The 20,567-nt window shown below is 42.5% G+C and overlaps 1 pseudogene; it reads right to left on the reverse strand.

The window, feature by feature from the left end:
• Positions 1–19,535: 19,535 nt before the first annotated feature.
• On the reverse strand, positions 19,536–19,936 carry LOC117361445 (annotated as a pseudogene).
• Between the last annotated feature and the right edge of the window lie 631 nt (positions 19,937–20,567).

The following is a 20,567-nucleotide window of genomic DNA, read 5'->3' on the forward strand; positions in this document are numbered from 1 at the left end:
CTCGTATTGATCCTGTAGCTTGTATGTTATTGATCTTGAAAACTACTGTGTACGTATCCTTGTAACCCGTTCTGGGCTCCTGAGGAGGACGGGCTATAAAACTAAATAAATTGCTTTCAATAGAAGTAAAACCCAGATGTCTCAATTCATTCTCCTTTTTCCGGACCCATATATTAACCCTACAGCATGAGAGGGGCAAAGCGGTATCAAGAGTGGCTTCAGTTCCCCAGGAAAAACAGGGGCTCCAATACTGATACTAAAGCTTATACTACATTACATTACATTAGTGATTTCTATTCTGCTTGTGCCTTGCGGTTCTAAGCGGATTATAAATTAGAAGATATCTGGACATTACTGAGAGAATTATATAACAATGATTCTTGTACATTACATGATACAGTTGAGAATTACAATTTAGAAGATGTCTGGATTTTTCTGATGGAATTACATATTAAAGATTCAAGTACTTACAGGATACAGTGGAGAAAAACAATATATTCTGGTAATTAAAGAAGATTACCTAACATTGAAGGAAAAAGTTTGTTGGATACATGTGGTAGATGCTTATTTAGGAATCTGAATATTTTTTTTGGTAGGTATGGTTCGAGGGATTGATTGATGTGCTATTCGCGGGGGAGAAAGCATGTACGAGTGGGTGGAGATTAGTGAGTAAGGACGTGTTTTTTGAATAAGCTATGTTAAGCAGCTATTGTTAAACATTAGCCTATTGCCTATGCCCAAATGATTTTTGCTGTACACTGCCTTGGGTGAAGTCTTCAAAAAGGCAATAAATAAATCCTAGGCTTTTGACTGTGTTAAGCATGACAAGCTTTGGGAAGCACTGAGTGAGGTATGAGTACCAGAGCACCTGATCAGGTTAATCAGATCACTCTAGTACAATCAAGAAACTACAGTGTGAAACAGGTATGGAGATACAATGGTTCAAGATCAAAAAGGGTACAAGACAAGTATACATCCTCTCTCCTTTTATTTGCAACCTCAACACAGAAGTAATTATTAGGAAGCTGGACTTAGATGATTCGAGTGTTGGGGTGAAAATAGGCGGAAGAACCATCAGCAATCTGAGATATACAGGTGATACTACCCTTCTCGCAGAGAGTGAGAAGGACCTCAAGAAGTTGATCCTGAAGCTGAAAGAAGATGGGACTTTACCTGAACATCAAGAAGACCAAAATCATAACTACCGTCAACAAGAAAGCCCACTTAAAGATCAACAGTGAAGAAATAGAAGTGGTTGACAGCTTTGTTTTCCTTGGGTTGATCGCAGTGATGGTTCAACAGCACAGATCAAGTGTTGATTATCATTGGAGTGTGCAGCTATGGTGAGCATGGACCAAATATGTAAGTGCAAGGTTGTCTCAGTCACCATCAAACAAAGACTAATCATTTCCATTGTGCTCCCAATCATGACATATGACTGCGCGACATGAATACTTACGAAAGCAGATAGAAGAAAAGTTTATGCCTTTGAGCTGTGGTGCTGGAGAAGACTTCTGTGAATCCCATGGACAGCTAGGATCACCAACAAATATGTTCTTGATCATATAAATCCAGAGTTGTCCCTGGATTACCAGACAGAAACTGACTTATTTTGGACATGTGATGAGGTTGAATTCACTAGAAAAGGAGGCGCTACTTGGAATGGTCAGTGGTAAACAGAAGCAGGGGAGACCAAAGGCCCATTAGCTGGATACCATCAAGAATGACAAGGGGATGAACATCAAGCAATTGAAAGAAGCTGTGGAAAACAGGGAAGCACAGTGAGGACTGGCCTTCAGAGTATCCAGGGGTCGGACACGACTGAATGGATAGTAATAGTAGTAGTAATTAATAAATAAGAGGTAAACAGGTAAGAGCCATGCAGAATACCTCAAAGATTCAAATTAACATATCGAGGGCATATCCCTTGCTGGCTTCTTTTAAGATATCCAAACATTACCTGTGCTAGCTGCTTAAGCAGGAATGGGCAGTAGGCATGGCTGGGCCAGTGCAAAGGCATGGCCTGTTCTGACATCCAGAATGCAGGTCATTACCATACTAGCTATCATGACTGCTAATAGCACATCTGCACTTACTGCCACCTTGGCAGTAGGTACAGCCATACTATCAGTAGTGAGATAGCATGGCTGCTGTCACAATAAGATCCAAGGTGCTATTTCTCCCATTGTCCAACCCCTTGATGCACCCACTACATTCATCCCTGTACAACTGATCCCTCAACACATCCCCCTTTCAAACCATCCTAAACTGCTAAACCCTGTTCCATCCCCCTCCCTGTCCACAAAATAGTAACATTTTTTTTTTAGCAAAACTGATGTAGACCTTCCAGGACAGTCTAAATGGTTTCCATATCAATTATAGTTGCTCTCACCAATGGCATGAGGGGAGCCATAATGACCAATTTTTCTCTGGTTGCTGACAAGACAGGCTCTTGCGATTGCTCCATACCCTCACCACCAATGAGGCAAGACAATTGGGTTACCCCCATTGCCAGCAGGGTTTCTCCTAATGCCATCCACACAGCTGGTAATGGTTCCAGATGGTTCCATGGTTTGGGTAGCCTGGAACTGTTCCTGGGTGCCTCTACCTTCCAAATCAGAGCTTCCATTGACCTACCTGTAGATGTGGGAGTGGGGAAGGGGTAAGAGGACTTCAAGGACTCAACGAGGTCTCATTGTCCATGCTATGGTCCTTCCCAATCACAGCAGTGGATTTGCTCTGAGCAGAAGAAACCATGAAAGTGGTAATCACAGTCTGGCATGATGAGGAGGTCACAGGGTAAACTGGAGGGTAGTTCCTTTGCATCCCTCTTCTTTTTGGCATTTGAAAGGGATCCAATGTAAACAAAAATCAGAAGAAACAAATCAATTGAGACAGGAGCTCTCCCCACATCATCTTAATTAGACACCATCTTGTTCTGCCATTAGGAGAAACATAGAAACATAGAATATGACGGCAGATAAGGGCCGGCGGCCCAACAAGTCTGCCCACTCAAGACTAGTCCTCCCTCCCAGGGGTATCCATTTTTAAGCATAACTCTGTGGTACCCCTACCTGTTTGTCCCATCGATTCTTGAAGTCGATCACACTGCTGGCCTCGACCACCTGGCATGGAAGATTATTCCATTGATCAATCACCCACTCGGTGAAGAAGTACTTCCTGGTGTCACCATAAAGTCTTCCCCCCATGAGTTTCAGTGGATGCCCTCTTGTCGCCATGGGACCCTTTAGAAAAAAGATTTCTTCCTCCACTTCAATTTATCCCGTGATATGTTTGAATGTTTCTATTATGTTCCCCCTTTCTCTGCGCTTCTCGAGTGAATATAGGCACAGCCTGGTCAGACGTTCTTCATATGGGGTGTCTTTAAGTCCTGATACCATCCTAGTGGCCATTCTCTGGATTGACTCCATCCTCATCACATCCTTTTGATAATGCGGCCTCCAAAACTGGACACAGTACTCCAGATGAGGTTTTACCATGGCTCTGTATAGTGGCAGTATGACTTCAGGCTTTCGGCTGATAAAGCTCCTTCTGATGCATTCCAGCAGTTTTCTGGCCTTTGCTGAAGCTTTCTCCACCAGATTGGCAGCCTTCATATCTTCCCTGAAGAGGACTCCCAGGTCCCTTTCTGCAGTAGTTCTCGATAAGTTTTCCACGTTCAAGGTATAAGTTCTGCATGGATTTCCGCTCCCCAGGTGCATTACTTTACATTTTTTGGCATTAAAGTTTAGTTGCCAAGTACTGGACCATTGTTCCAGTAAAAGCAGGTCCTGCTCCATAGTTCTCGACCTGGTTGCGCTGTTTGGTTCTGTTGCCCTGCCCATAGTGTTGCATAGTTTCACGTCATTGGCAAATAATGTAATTTTGCCTCAAATTCTCTGTCAGATCCCTTACAAAGATGTTGAATAGCATCGGGCCCAAGACCGAACCCTGAGGTACTCCACTGGTCACTCTTGACGTTTCCGAGGGGATACCGTTTACCATCACTCTCTGAAGTCTGCCGCTTAGCCAGTCTTGCACCCACACTGTCAGTGTTTCTCCTAGTCCCAATGAGTTCATCTTGCTCAATAATCTACGGTGAGGAACACTATCAAAGGCCTTACTAAAGTCTAAATATACGATGTCCAGGGACTCACCCCATCCAGTTTTTTGGTTACCCAACCAAAAAATCTTATCAGATTGGACTGACAAGGCCTTCCTTTTGTAAAGCCATGTTGGTGGGGGTTCTCTTAATCTCTCATCCAGAAACGTGTCCAATATGTTCTTAATCAACTTTTCCATGAGTTTACTCACTATTGACGTGAGACTCACCGGTCTATAATTTTCAGCCTCTGACCTGCATCCCTTTTTGTGGAGTGGGATAACGTTGGCAGTTTTTCAGTCTAGGGAAACTTTTCCCTTGCTTAGGGAAAGATTGAAGAGCCCTGCTAACGGCTCTGCCAGAACATCACTCAGTTCTCAAAGCACTCTAGGGAGTAGATTGTCCAGGCCCATAGCTTTGTTTACTTTTAATTTCGATAGCTCTTGGTAGACTTCGCTCGCAGTAAATTCCATGTCCCAGAATGGGTCCTTCGAACTTCCTTTTGTCTGTAGCTGAGGACCAGATCCTGGCGCTTCGCAGGTGAAGACAGAGAAGAAGTAATCATTGAGTAATTCTGCTTTGTTTGTGTCTGAATCTGTATAGCTTTAAATTGAAATTGAAATTGACATTGAAAAGGTAATTTAAGACAAAGATTAGAAGGGCATTCCAAAGTGAAGGAGCAATGCAGTAAAAGGTCCTATATCTGGCTGAATTCAGTTTTGCTTGATGGATAGATGGAAAGTGGAACTGTTATCTGTTATGTAGAGAACGAGAACCCTAGAAGGGAAGTAAAGGATAATTGCAGATGAAAGATAGGAAAAGCTACCTGTATGAAGAACTTTGTGAGCTAGCATTAGAATCTTATATTTAATTATGTATGTGATTGGAAGCCAATGGTGCTGAATGAATAACGGCATGAGGTGATCAAATTTATAAGTGTGTGAAAAAAAGCCCGAGGGCAGGGTTATGAACTGTTTGTGGGTCTATGAAGATGAGTATGGGTAAGCCAGAATATACAGCGTTAGAGTAATCCAAACATAATAGTAAAAATTAGTAGAGTCATTTGAGCGGTTTTAACAAGAAATGGGCAGACAATATGAAATGGTCTCAAAACTAAAAAGCAGAACTTGTACTAAGCATGAAACTGGTGGTGCAAATGAGAGCTCTTACTCTAGGATAACACCAGGATATCAAGATTTAGAGTCCAAAATTAATGGTGTCCCGTTAAGTGAAAGGATAGGAAGAATGGTTTTTTTTATGGCTTCCTGTTCTCCAAGCAACAGCAGATTTATAATAGTTAATAACTAGATGGTTCTGAGAAAGCCATGAAAAGCGTGCTTTAAAACATAATTGTAATTGGGTAAGTTTGGGAGCAAGAGAATCATTGTAGTGAGTAAGCAAGATGTCATCTGCATAGTAAAATGCTATGATGCCAAAGTCTTGTAAGAGGACTGATGAAGGTGTTGAATAGTAGAGGTACCAGGATGGAGCTCTGAGGGCCCTCCACAGTCAAGATGATGGACAGAGGAGGTTGAGGAAGGAGTAGAAACAAGAAATTATCCATTGAGGGAAGTAAATCATCTTAAGACCTGACCAGATAATCCTATACCCCTTAATTGTTTGAGCAATAATTGACAGTCTATCAGATCTGAAAGGTCAATGGATGCCATTATCCAAGGCTAAATGGAGTTGCTTAGTAAGGCAATTAGTATGGCCTCAGTGCTGTGGTCTGGGTGGGAACCTGAATGGCAAGGATGGAGAATATTTGAGTTTTCTGTAAACTGAAGGAACTTCTGAAAAACCAGTCACTCAACATGATTAGGTATGAATGGCCGATTTGATATAGCGACTGAGTACTCAATGGATTCATTTGGCTGTGAGCTTTCATGACCACCTCCACTTGGGATAAGTACATAGGATCTTTGTTTCTATGTTTTTGCACCCTCTGTGGCTTGGAAACAGATACCAAAATTCCCCTTTATAAAAGGATGCCAAATTATAGGAAGGAGGTGGTCTTGGTACATTGCAGGCTAGTCCTCCTGCATGAGGCAGAGTTTTAACCTGAAAACCAGAGGGTCAACTTGTACACTTCCATGAATTTGTGGCTAGAAAAGTAAGACTAATTCCCAAGTCCTCACCCATGAGTATCCCTGTCCGAAAGGCCTCCTGAAAGAACCCACCCCTGAGGACCCCCTTAAGCATCCAACCCTTCCAAGCCCTGCCACCCCCTAAGAGCATCTATTCCCTATTTATCCCCCCCCCCACCACCACCACCAGTAGCCCCTTACCTAGGTTACATTAAGAATGCCATGGTGGTAGGGTAGAATGGCCAGGAGCAATCCTGTCATTCTTGTTTAACCTGGCTTGAGGTTCAGAAATGGCTGACACAACCTATAAATATTGTGGGCAATTTTTGAAAAAGACGTCTAAGTCTGAATTGGATGTTTCCTTAGAGGGCACTGTTATAAAATTTCCTTAGAGGGCACTGTTATAAAATGGCTGTCAAAAATGGCTGACACAACCTATAAATATTGTGGGCAATTTTCGAAAAAGACGTCTAAGTCTGAATTGGATGTTTCCTTAGAGGGCACTGTTATAAAATTTACATAAAGGGTGCCAGATATACATCTCACCATATAACCCTTATAATATATGGTGAGTCCTTCAAAACTCCCCCAAAACCTACTATACCCACCTATCTACCATCCCAATAGCCTTTAAGGCTATAGGTAACACCTATATGGCAGTGGAGTTTGATGGGCTCATACTTAACACTATAGATTTGGTTAGAGTACCTTATGGGTTTGGTTCTTTTTCTCTATGGTTCACTAGCCTACCCATATGACTATTCAAGACACCTGTGTGATGCTCTACTAGGATTTCCTATACCAGATGCTGCTGTTCCAGAGACAGGTATGTATTGTTTTATTCAGAGTTTTGGAGGGTGGGAGAGGGTCAGTGGCCACAGGGAGAGTGTTTGGGGGTCATTGTTTCATCCCTCCAGTGGTCATCTGGTCAATTTGGGTACTTTATTGGCACTTAGATGCTTCCAAAAGAGGCCTAGCCCAAAACATCTAAGTTCCATCCAAGATGTCATGGGAAAGATTTGATTATCCCCACAAGATGTTCAAGTCTGGCATGCCCAAATCCCACCCATAACATACTTCTTAACACGCCCCCTTGAACGCCGAACACACAGCACACAAAATGTCTCACTAGACGTCCAGAAAAACAGTTTTGATTATCGGCACTTGGACATCCTGGTGATCCAAGTGCCAATTTAGGTCATTTGGGGGGGATATTTTAGCTTGATTATGCTCCTTATAGTGTGTGAACTAGGCGATCTTCGAAAATTTAAGTGTACAATTCTACCAGAATAAATGACTGGAATACTTGAGTCTACAAACATCTAATGGCATTAGAAATGTTCTTTCAGAAAATGGCAGTGAGATGATTTACTTAGAATTCTGGTTACCTCTACATTTGATTCCCAGATTTTGTTTTCATGACTGGCTATGTTCATTATCTTACATAATCAATAGCAGAAAATTCAGGCTGCACAGTCTTTTGATTTTCTTTTCTGAGTACACAAATTTAGAACATAGGAAGTTTTAATGTTTAAATAAAATCAAAATATATACCACATATTAAGTCTTCAATTCTCTTTTAAATTAAAAAAAAAAGGCAAGATCATCTTGAAATGTTTCCTACATTCTAAAATACTGTTTTAAAATCTCTATGGAGATCAGAATAGCAGGAATGTATACTTGTATACACTTGAAAAACAAGCTCTGGAGATTTGTCGCTTCAGGATTCAAGAATAATTATATGCTTTTGTTTTTAAGACACTTGCACTGCTTACATTATAACATAACATTTGCTTTACATGCCCAACAAATCTAAGTAACTGCCTTTGTTTTGCTGTGTGTTTTTTTCCCCAATTGCCATGTAGGTTATTATTTCCACAAGGCTTAGCACTTTTTGTCATCATCCTCGAGTCAATATTAATCAAAGTGGTCTTCAGTAACAAAGAATAGAAGTGTCCAATTCATGACCACGTTTATTCAGTAACAGCGAATTTCAAGTGCTTGTGTAGGACCTTTTCAAAAGCTTAACTTTTTCAAACAACTACCTGCCATGAAGACCTTGGTTATTATTCATGGATGTTACCACAAAGCCTTCAGCTGCATGAAGGTCTGGGAGAAAGCATACAATGGCAACAAAAGACAAGAGTAGAAAATGAAATGCCTACTTGGAGAAGGGACCATTCAGAAAAGCTCTTTCCATAAGGCCAATACACATCCTGTGTTATCATATTAGCAGCTAATTACTTGCAAAATGAAGGGAAATGCTATTAAAAGAATGCATATTAGTCAGACAATGGAAAGAAGCATCTATATTTCATTCTGAAATTCTCTTTATGCTCACTTTCTAGACTTTGCTATGCTTTGAATGAGACAGAGAGGAGTAAAAGCAGCTACTATAAAAGTCTTTCCTGTTATACAACGAATATTGTGATTCTCAATGAGTTCATTAGTAGTGAATAGCTTAGCACTCAAGTATAATGTTGCAAAAGATATTTTTATACATGTTACCCATTCATGTATAATAATGCAGCTAATATCTAATGGCTACAGTTTGCTGTGATTACTTTGCATTCTACTTTGTGCTCTTCCTTATCAATCTGTTCTGTGCATTTTCACTTTCTATATTGTCCTTTTATTTTTCTACTGCTCAGTGATTTAATGCAAAATATTGTTCAAGAAGTATTTCCAAGAATAATCTAAGCATATACTGCAGTACTGTAGCGCTAATAATGAACGACGCTAGTAATTATCTACAGCTATATTTGCAGTCCAAAACTGTTTCTTCAGAATGTATTTAGCAGGTAAAGTAAAAATAAAAATGCATGAAGACTACTTTTTTTAGGGTTGCATGTTAATCGCAGTTTAATGTGAGATTAGCGCATTTATTATTAACTGTGATTAAAAACTTCATCATGCCTGTCCTCATCCTTGTCCTCGGCACGATCCATTATCTTTCTCCACACCCATGATTCAACATCGCCCCTCTCATGCTGGTCTATCTTAAAGGTGCCCATATAACCTCAATATTATATAATCCACTCAAATGGAGGGGTCTGGAATCAATACTCCTCTAACTATTGATGTGGTTAATTTAGTTTAATTCAGGAAAAGGCCTCAGAGTTTAGGAGTACTATGCTATGTGGGATCATTGACTCATATTGTCAGCGTAGTTAGGGTCCACACTGATACTCCACCTTTCAATCATTGGCCAAAAACCTGCTTTAATACATTTTTTTATATCTATTTTTTTTTAAATATCTTCTTATTTGTAATAAATAACTTTTTATAACTTATGATTCATAATGAATTAGTAAAACTTTTCATGTCCTCTGCAGCAAATACTTGATAATAGACCACCCCAGGGGTTTAAAAAGTGCCAACAGAAGATTGATTGATTGATTCTATATTTTGTTTTCTCTCTTGTTTTCTATCTGTGCCATATCAAACTACCGGAACCAGGACCGGAGCCATCCAAACTGCTGGGACCAGGATCCTAACTACGCTGACAATACGAGTCAATGATACGACATAGCGTAGTGCTCCTACACTCTGAGGCCTTTTGCTGAATTAAACTAAATTAACCACATCAATAGTTAGAGGAGAGTTGATTCCAGACCCCTCCATTTGAGTGGATTATATAATATTGAGGTTATATTGACTATGTGCACCACTCAGTTAGTTACACTTTAAGATTTTGCGCTATCTTAAAGGTGGCTTTCTTGTCGGTTCTCAGCAATTGTAGCGTTGAACATCTCTCTCTTAGGCCTAGTCCAAAGCTTTCCCTATGACTCATCCTGTCCATGTAGAAATAGGAAGTGATGCCAGAGGAAGTGGGACAGGCCAGAGGGACAGCATCAGAGCAAGCTACAGACAGTGTACATGCAAAACTGCCACTTCTGGATCCAACAGGAGACCATCTTTAAGGTAAATCAGCAGGTGGGGAATGAGGGAATGGATGCTGAAGTCTGGGTGGGGAGAGGGAGTGAGCTGCAAACCTATAAATAGAACTGAAGGGGCCTCCAGTGGGAGCTATGGCTGCTCAACACCGTTTGTGTCGCTGTTCATGGGGGTAGAGGGAAGGGTAAAGGAAGAGAAGAGAGAGAGATAATAGACCCCAAGAAAGAGAGACAGTGGATCTAGGCAAAAAGAAGAGAATGTGAAGGAAGAGAAAAGGAAAAATGTTGCATCTGGGGGTGGAAGGAAGGGAGATCATCAGTCCTTTATAGAAGAGAAAAGGAAGGAGATTCTATATATTGCCTTTCTGTGGTTACAATCAAAGTGGTTTCCATATTGTATACAGGTTTTTATTTTTTTCAGGGGCAATGAAGTGTTAGGTAACTTGTCCAGAGTCACAAGGAGCTGCACTGGGAAATAAATAAATATATATGAGAAGCAACTGAAAAGTTTTCATTCTAACCAAGAAAATAATGATTCAGCGCCATGAAACTTACAAGTTATTCCCCACTTTCCTTGATACTGCGTTTCAATGATATGAAATGAAACAAAAAGTGTCAAGAAAAGTGTGGAATAACTTGTAAGTTTTTTGGCTCCACGTCATTCTCCTCTTGGTTGGGCTGAAAACTTTTTAGCAGCCCCTTGTATTGTGATGTCATAATGCCTCATTCCACCAATGCCTAAGAGCCAACCTCATCAATGATGTCACAATGGCTTGGTTTCCCTATACCTATGCCCATTTACTAGATGCATTTGCCTCATTGAAATGAAAAGTGTCAAGAAAAGTGTGGAATAACTTGTAACTGTCATGACTCCACATCATTTTCTTCTTTTTCAGCGGCCCCTCATATACTGTATACATGCAATACCTTTAATTGTGCAAATAATTACGCTTAAAAATTATAATCAAAATGCAGCCCTACTTTAAAAAAATTTAATAGGAGGTTTTGAAATATCCTGTTGGCACTTTAACCATTAACAGATCTAGAAGAAGTAAATTGTAAAAAAGTAGAGGGTCGTGGATTTGAAATACTGCCTTTTTAGGTACAACCAAAGAGATTTACAATTGTTATATATGAGTAGTGTTATTACTAGGGTACAGTCATGCTGCCTTGCAAGCATTTTTCACTACTTTTTTGATGCAAATGGTGACAAATGTGTACCCAGAATCATCACAGGACCAAAGAAAGTGAGTGAGAGGAATAGAAAATGCCCTGTAAACTATGGAAGTAGTGATATGCCCAAAATAACTTGGGTCAGTGCCATAAGTAAAAGGATTCTGTTCTAATAGAATACTTGGTGGCTTAATGGAGACATCTGGGTTCATTTTCTGGCTCAGAGCTTCGGTTCCCCGGATCAGCCAGGGCTGAAATCCCTGCAGAGGAAGAGAATCATGGTCATCGCTCAATAGCTACACCTAGTAGCTGAATCTAGGATCCCTGATTACAAGGTTCAGGAAGGAGACCTGGCAAAAAGCCCCAGATTCAAGAATTGTCACTTATTATGACAAGACTAAAAAATAGTAGGGTCCAACTGAACCAGAAGTATTGTGGGCAAAGGAGCAAGAAGAAGCTACTGGATGAATGCTTGGGAGAACTGAGCGACCAGATCATGCTAAAATTGGAGGGTGGGCTTCTGAAGGTGCTGTCTCAACTTCAGGAAAAAAATCACAATTTAAGCTGAATGTCTTGTTAAGAAATCGGTTTAAATGGACCCAAACCAACAACATATTCTTAAAACTAATACCTCTGCTACAATGCAGTAAGTGCCGAGTAAACGCACAAGTTATTGTGCACTGAATGCTCCAATGATTTGGGGTGCTGAAACCATTAGCATAGACTGCATTTAAATGTAGCCCTTAGGAATCCTGCAGGAATACCAGAAAAAAAAAAGTTTCCCAAGCATGTTTAGCCTGGGAAACTTTCCACCAGATCCAGGGCTGCGTTTGAAGGATTGGTTCGAGACAAGTGTCTAGCAGCACCTTTCCTCTCCCTTGAACTTGACCTGCCTGCCCCAGATAGGCTCCTCCCCCCTAAAAAAAAAAGCCTGGTGGTCTAATGGATAGCATTAACCCAACTCCTCCTTCTCCCCAAAACTTTAATAATTGCCCCCTGCTGTCAGCTCAGGAAAAGAACTAGGGGTTGGGGGCACTGCCTGAACGAGCACATGAGTAGCAGAACGGCAGTAGAAAAGACAGAGAGTGCATTTTTTTTTTAGGTATTTATATACTGCCAATCAAGGTTATCTAAGTGGTTTACAATCAGGTACTCAAGTATTTTCTCTATCTGTCCTGTTCACATTCTATGTAATATACCCGGGGCAATGGAGGATTGAGTGACTTGCCCAGGGTCACAAGGAATAACACAGGATTTGAACCCACAACCTCAGGGTGCTGAGGCTGTAGCTCTAACCCAGGGGTGTCAAAGTCCCTCCTCGAGGGCCGCAATCCAGTCGGGTTTTCAGGATTTCCCCAATGAATATGCATGAGATCTATTTGCATGCACTGCTTTCAATGCATATTCATTGGGGAAATCCTGAAAACCCGACTGGATTGCGGCCCTCGAGGAGGGACTTTGACACCCCTGCTCTAACCACTACGCCACTCCTTCCTCCATATGCTTGTGTATGTTGCTGTGTCCCTGGTGAGGAAAGTCTCGTGCAAATAAAGCTTCCTTTTCAAAATATGGGCTGAAATGGAGATGTTTATTGGTACAAATGTGCCTATATATATATTAAGTAAAGGGAAGTTTTCAGCCTAGAGAATTTATCATGTTTACTATTAAAGTACTTGGGCAAATTCATTTGAACACTGTCCTAATACTGTCAAAAACAGCTTGCAGGAATAGAGCGTTTTACTGCCAGTGAGGTAAATGCTCCGATGGTCATAGGAATTGAATAAGCGTCGGAACATTTACCTCGCCAGCCTGCGGTAAAATGCTTTACCGCTGCTTGATAAAAGAAACCCTTTCTTTTGCTTTTCCATTTCTGAACCTGTTTTCACATGTCAAATTTAACCCCCTCTTCTATTAAACTGCGCTAGCAGTTTTTAGTGCGGTGAGCCGCGCTGAATGGCCTGCGCTGCTCCCGACGCTCATAGAGTTCCTATGAGCGTCGGAAGCAGCGCGGGCCATTCAGCGCGACCCTCTGCGGTACAAACTGCTAGCACAGTTTAATAGAAGAGGGGGTTAGTAAATTTATATCTTGGATACATTACTCTTAAATCTCACTCTTTCGGGCAGTCCTCCCATTTTCAAAACCTACTTTCTAGACAGTTTTCTATGCCATTTCTCAGCGGTGCATCTAAATTTCATGGAGGCTCATTGGAGGCATGTTTTGGATGGGATTAGGGTAGCCTTAGGACTTGGATGTTTTGCAGCAATAATTAAACGTTTTACAAAACATCCAGGGCACCATTTAGATATTTGGGGCTAGACCTGTTTAAAAATGAATTAGTGCCTAAAAGGTGCTCAAACTGACCAGATGACCACTGGAGGAATAAAGGCATGCCCCCCTCCCACACACACACATTCTCCCAGTGGTCATTGACCCACTCCCCCCCCCCCACACACACACATTCTCCCAGAGGTCATTGACCCACTCCCCCCCCCACACACACACACACATTCTCCCAGTGGTCATTGACCCACTCCCCCCCCCCCCCCCCACACACACACATTCTCCCAGAGGTCATTGACCCACTCCTCCCCCCACACACACACATATTCTCACTGTGGTCATTGACCCACTCCCCCCCCACATACACACATTCTCACAGTGGTCATTGACCCACTCCCCCCCCCCACACACACATTCTCCCAGTGGTTATTGACCCACTCCCCCCACCCCCCACACACACACATTCTCCCAGTGGTCATTGACCCACTCCCCCCCCACACACACACACATTCTCCCAGTAGTCATTGACCCACTCCCCCCCCACACACACATTCTCCCAGTGGTCATTGACCCACTCCCCCCCCCCACACACACACATTCTCACAGTGGTCATTGACCCACACACACACATTCTCCCAGTGGTCATTGACCCACTCCACCCACCCCACACACACACACACATTCTCACAGTGGTCATTGACCCACTCCCCCCCCCACACACACACATTCTCCCAGTGGTCATTGACCCACTCCCCCCACCCCACACACACACACATTCTCCCAGTGGTCACTGACACCCCCCCCCAAAAAAAATAAAAAAGATGTGAAAGAAACAGTACACACCTCTCTATGATAGCTGCAGATATTATGGCCAGTCCTAGTAGAGCAGCAAGCAGGTAGTCAGTGCCTTGGACCCCAGAGAAGGGAACCCAGGCCCATATCAAACCCTAATCGGTATACTTGTGGTGGAAAAGTGTGTGCTTACCAAAATTCTTCTGTACTGACATAAAGGTGCCACCTGCAGGCTTAAGGGCTATTGGGGCGGTAGACAGGTGAGCACAGTAAATTTTGAGTTGGTTTTGGAGGTCTTCCCAGGAGATATGGTGACCCTGGGACCCTTTACATGAAGTTCACTGCAGTGCCTCCTAGGGTGCCTCACTGCTCTTCTGTGTGGCCAGTCTACTAAAAACGATGGCCCTTTCTACATCCCAAAGGCTTGTTTCTGCGTTTTGCATTTGGACGTTTTGTTTTCTCGAACATGATCAAAATAGATAGTCGCAGTAAGGGAGAACACATCTAGAAGTGGCCATTTTCTCTACCCGATTTTTGATCACACTTCTCAAAATGCCCGAACTCGGTCACAATGGCCGTCCACCTGTATGATTATTTGCTACCAGTTAATACCTTAATAGACTGAGAACCTTAAGATTTGTCTCTTACCTGAATTCCTTCAGATACTTATTACTAGACTCTGTAAATGGTGTCCAAATTGGGGTTCCAAAAAAAAAAAAAGAGCATTGAACGCTGTTCTATGAACGGCATTTACAGTTGGGTGCCATTTATATAGACTACATACTGCATAGTGCTGGGAAATCCACCCAACTGAAACCTCATACAGTGGCATAACGAGGGTGAGAGGGTGAGAGGGGTCCCACCCCTGACCTCATCTCCACCCTCCCCCTGCCGCACGCGCGCTTCCCCCTTCTCTTCCCCCTCACCTCTGGTTGTTCACCGCCGCAAACAACATAAACTTCAAAGTACTCTTCGCAACCTCGTTGTCTCTCCCGCTGATGTCACTTCCCACGCGCGGCACCCGGAAGTGATGTCAGCAGGCGAGACGAGATCGCAAGGAGCACATTAAACTTGTTGCTCGTGGCAGTGAACAGCTAGAGGTACGGGATAAGGGAAGGGGACGCGCGTGGCAAGGGGAGGCGTGGGAAGAGGTGGGGCAGAGAAAAGGAGGGATGCTGGCGTCCCCACCAACATGGCGCCCAGGGGCAGATTGCCCCCCTGCTCCCCTTACTATGTTACTGGCCTCACGTGATGTAAATCACCGCGTGTAAATTAGGTGCAGAACCCCCAAATTCTATAATAGTGCATGCAACTTTATTGAAAGCCCCCGATCCACCAATGCTCTTCCCACGGCCACATCCCCTTTTCAGTTGTGCGCTCAAAGATTTATATGTGCATTTTTATAGAACAGAGCTTAGGAAAATGTGCGCAAAAACCTAAATTGTTGCCCATTGATTATCAGTGCCCAATTATTAGTGCTAATTGGCTCATTCCTGAAAACATTGTACACACACAATGATGAGCACGACACGTAGAATCCGGGGATTCTAGTGTTCTAAATTCTAGTGTTCTATTGGTGGTGAGTGCTTAGTAGATATAGGACTGGCTCAGACATCTTTCACAAAACAAAAGGAATTGACCCCAAAATATCCACAAAGAAGAAAATCCAGAGAAAACTATAAAAACTCTGTGGAGTGACAATGTTCCTAAATGGACTTTATTTGAAAGTGTCAAAGTTCCAAAGGTACACTGAAATCATCCACATAAAATAATTCCATCCACATAAAAATAAATCATCCACATAAGAGCCTTAAAGAACCTAGTATCCCTAGCGGACTAGGTCCTTTAAGAGGGTCCTGTATCCCTAGCGGACTAGGTCCTTTAAGAGGGTCCTGTATCCCTAGCGGACTAGGTCCTTTAAAGTTCTTATGTGGATGATTTATTTTTACGTGGATGGAATTATTTTATGTGGATGATTTCAGTGTACCTTTGGAACTTTGACACTTTCAAATAAAGTCCATTTAGGAACATCGTCACTCCACAGAGTTTTTTTTTTGTTTTCTCAGACATCTTTCGCATCTGCTGCTGAAAGGCAGGGTCCTAGTCACAAGAAAATGCAACAACCTTTTGGTTCCTCCAAAATTAAAAAACAAAACAAAACAAAACATGCAAAACTAAGGGCTCCTTTTACAAAGGTGAGCTAGCGGTTTTAGGTCGCTAGCCGCTACTGCCTTCTTTTAAGCAGATGGTAACTTTCGGCTAGAAACATAGAAAAAAGCAGCAGAAAAGGGCTATAGCCCATCAAGTCTGCCCATTCCAAGTATCCCCTCCCCTGAATTTACTCCCTTAAAGATCCCACGTGAGTATCCCATTTTCTCTTAAAATCCGTCACGCTGCTGGCCTTTATCACCTGGAGTGGGAGTCTGTTCCAATGATCCACTACTCTTTCGGTGAAGAAGTACTTCCTGGAGTCGCCATGAAACTTCCCTCCCCTGATTTTCAGCGGATGCCCTCTGGTGGTCGAGGGTCCCATGAGCCAGAAGATATCATCTTCTGACTCGATGTGTCCCGTGATGTACTTATATGTTTCAATCATATCTCCCCGTTCTCTTCTTTCCTCAAGTGAGTACAGCCGCAATTTTTTAAATCTTTCTTCATACGTGAGATCCTTGAGCCCCAAGACCATCCTGGTGGCCGTTCGCTGAACCGACTCGATCTTCAGCACGTCCTTTCGGTAGTGTGGTCTCCAAAACTGAACACAGTACTCCAAGTGAGGCCTCACCATGGCTCTGTACAACGGCATCATAACTTCAGGTCTCCTGCTGACGAAATCTCTGCGGATACACCCCATCATTTGTCTTGCCCTGGAGGAAGCCTTCTCCACTTGATTGGCAACCTTCATGTCCTCACTAATGATCACCCCTAGGTCGCGTTCTGCCGTGGTCCTAACCAAGATCTCACCATTTAGTACATAAGTTCTACGCGGGTTTCTCTTACCCAGATGCATTATCTTGCATTTTTTAGCATTGAAGCCTAGCTGCCAAGTAGTTGACCATTGTTCCAGCAACAGTAGGTCGTGTGTCATATTATCAGATAATAAGCTTTTGCCTACTATGTTGCAAAGTTTGGCGTCGTCGGCGAACAGTGATACCCTTCCTCTAAGTCCTTGCGTCATATCTCTTATGAATAAGTTAAATAGAATCGGGCCCAGGACCGAGCCCTGCGGCACTCCACTGATCACGTCCGATGCTTCGGATGGGGTACCGTTCACCACCACCTTCTGAAGTCTACCGTTCAGCCAATCCCCAACCCATGTAGCTAGAGTGTCTCCTAATCCTATCGATTTCAGCTTGTTCAGTAATCTTCGATGAGGGACGCTATCAAATGCTTTACTGAAGTCCAAATATACCACGTCCAGTGACTCTCCGGCGTCCAGTTGTCTAGTAACACAGTCAAAAAAGCTAATCAGATTAGATTGGCAGGATCTGCCCTGGGTGAACCCGTGTTGGTGTGGATCACGCAGTTTTTCTTCGTCTTGGATTGTGTCAAGATTCTGTTTGATCAGTGTTTCCATGAGTTTACACACTATAGACGTGAGACTCACTGGTCTGTAGTTTGCTGTCTCTGTCCTGCAGCCCTTTTTGTGGAGTGGGATTACATTGGCGGTTTTCCAGTCCAAGGGGACCCTTCCTGTGCTTAGGGAAAGATTGAAAAGAACAGATAATGGTTCTGCCAGGACTTCCCTTAACTCCCTGAGCATTCTGGGGTGTAGGTTATCCGGTTCCATGGCTTTGTTTACCTTGAGTCTTGATAGTTCGTCATAGACGCTACTGGGCGTAAATTCAAAATCTTGAAACGGGTCTTTCTGGTTATCTCCCGTCTGCTGCTGTGGACCAGCTCCCGGCGCTTCGCGGGTGAACACTGAACAGAAGTATTTGTTTAGTAGTTCTGCCTTCTCAGAATCTGATTCCGCAAAGTTACCGTCCAATTGCTTCAGGCGTACTATCCCATCTTTGTTTCTTTTCCTGTCACTAATATAGCTGAAGAAAGATTTATCCCCTTTCTTAATTTTCCGTGCTAGCTCTTCCTCCATTCGGAGTTTGGCTTCTCTGACTGCTGTTTTGACAGCTTTAGATCTGTCTAGATAGTCCTCTTTCGCCCCATCTCTGCCTAAATGTTTGTAGGTGATAAATACGTCTTTTTTCTGTTTAACTAGGTCTGAAATTTCTTTACTGAACCATTGGGGTCTTTTGTTTCTCCTTCTTTACTGAACCATTGGGGTCTTTATGTATCGGTCTGTTGCTTCGTGTAGGATGGACTTCAGAGACGACCACATATCCTCCACATTGTCAGATATTGCTTGTTTATGTAGCTCCTGATGGACAAAATCTCCCATGCGGTTGAAGTCTGTGCCTCTAAAGTTGAGAACCCTTGTTGCTGTGTTTGTCTTAGGGAAACCTTTCTTGAGGTTGAGCCATACCATATTATGGTCGCTGGAGGCCAGTGTGTCTCCTACTGAGACTTCCGTGACGCTATCTCCGTTGTTGAGAACGGTCTAGGTCTAGTAACGCCTGGTCCCTTGTGGGCTCCAATACCAATTGCTTGAGACGTGCACCCTTTATGGAGGTTAATATCCTGTGTGTGCACTAAAAACGCTAGCGCACCTTTGTAAAAGGAGCCCAAAGAGACCTTCAGAGAAAAAGATTGGCCCTGAGTCTCTAAAGATGCTGGGTTTTTTTAGGTGCTGGTAGGTGCCCAAGCTCAGTGAAAAATGTATTTAAGTGATGTTTTCATTGATTTTCAAGGCTCTTGCCGCAATCGGTGGCCGGAAACTATTCCAATCCCCTAAGCTTTTCTGCTTCTCTTATAAGGCTCTAAATATACTCAAGTTATAATTTTCTTTGTATCTATATACTGTACTATATTAAATATTGCTCAGAGCATTGCCAGGCTGACCAAAGTCTTTCCTTATTCACACCTTTAGTTCATTTAAAATACGCAGATGTAGAAATGAAAGTCAGTATATAGTCTAATAAACAATGCTCTCCTTTATGTCCAGTGGTGATAAGTTAACATATTGTGGTGATGAAAGGACAGCCACAGGTCTGGCTTGTCAACTGCCACCTCATAGCTGGAAACTTCAGGTCATTTAGTACATCGCAAGAAGAACCTTGTGCCAAATGTTCTTTTGCTTTCTTATTTTCCTATCCATGCCACATCTTCCTTAACTTTTTTCCAAAGACCACTTCATCTCTGTTTCTAATTCCATACTCTTTAGGTTTTCTTCTTGTCTTCTATCAGCTTCTTTCCAGCAAAACTTAACTGGTACGTCCGCCACACATACTAATGTGCTACACACCTCCTTCGCGATCCTGCTTCAGCTGCACAAATCTCTGGATTGCTTTTTTTTTTTTAAATCAAAAATGGTGGCATTCTGTATAACGATAACCAGCATTATTTCTCCATCTCCATTGCATACTTTCACAGTCATTGCTTGACCATACTCCAGTGCAATCTGTGAATTTATTTCCTCTGATGTAACCTGGATAGTTAAGTCAAAAAGCAAAGGGTCTTACCCTGTCATTGCCAGGCCTTCCTGAAATATATCCACAACTTCTGCATGTGGCAGCTCATCTTCCTGCTGTTCCTCAGTTGCCTCTTCTTTCACTACAGGATTCTCAGGCAACTCGTCAGTTGTTTCACCCATTCCCAAAAACCTGCGGCCTGGACGACCCACCCTTTTGGAATCACATCCGGTACATCATAGCCGCTTGTAAGGCAGCTTCCGACAACAAGCGCCAGTTAGAGAATCTGGAAAATCCATGAAAAGTCAGGTCAGTATATATGGAATGTGGGAAACACCAAGGTTAATGCTCATAGCAAATAAAGGGTCATGGATTTAATACAAAATACAACAGCTAAACTCATAAACTACACATCAAGATTCAACCATGTCACATCACTACTCATGGACCTACACTGATTACAAATAGCGAAACAATCATTTCAGATTATGCTGCCTAGCTTTCAAAACGCTATATGGAGACCCCACAGATAGCTTGCCCAGATTTACAAAGCTATTAGGTAGATCTGGCGGACCAACAGAACTCTAACAACTTTTTATTTTATTTTAATTCTTTATTTATTAGATTATTCATTACAATATCTTTGTAACAAACATGCATGAATGAACACAAAGTAAAAAATACAATGTAAATTCCCAACGGGAATTAACA

The sequence above is a fragment of the Geotrypetes seraphini genome, chromosome 5, assembly GCF_902459505.1.
Source record: "Geotrypetes seraphini chromosome 5, aGeoSer1.1, whole genome shotgun sequence".
In the NCBI taxonomy this organism is placed as follows: domain Eukaryota; kingdom Metazoa; phylum Chordata; class Amphibia; order Gymnophiona; family Dermophiidae; genus Geotrypetes; species Geotrypetes seraphini.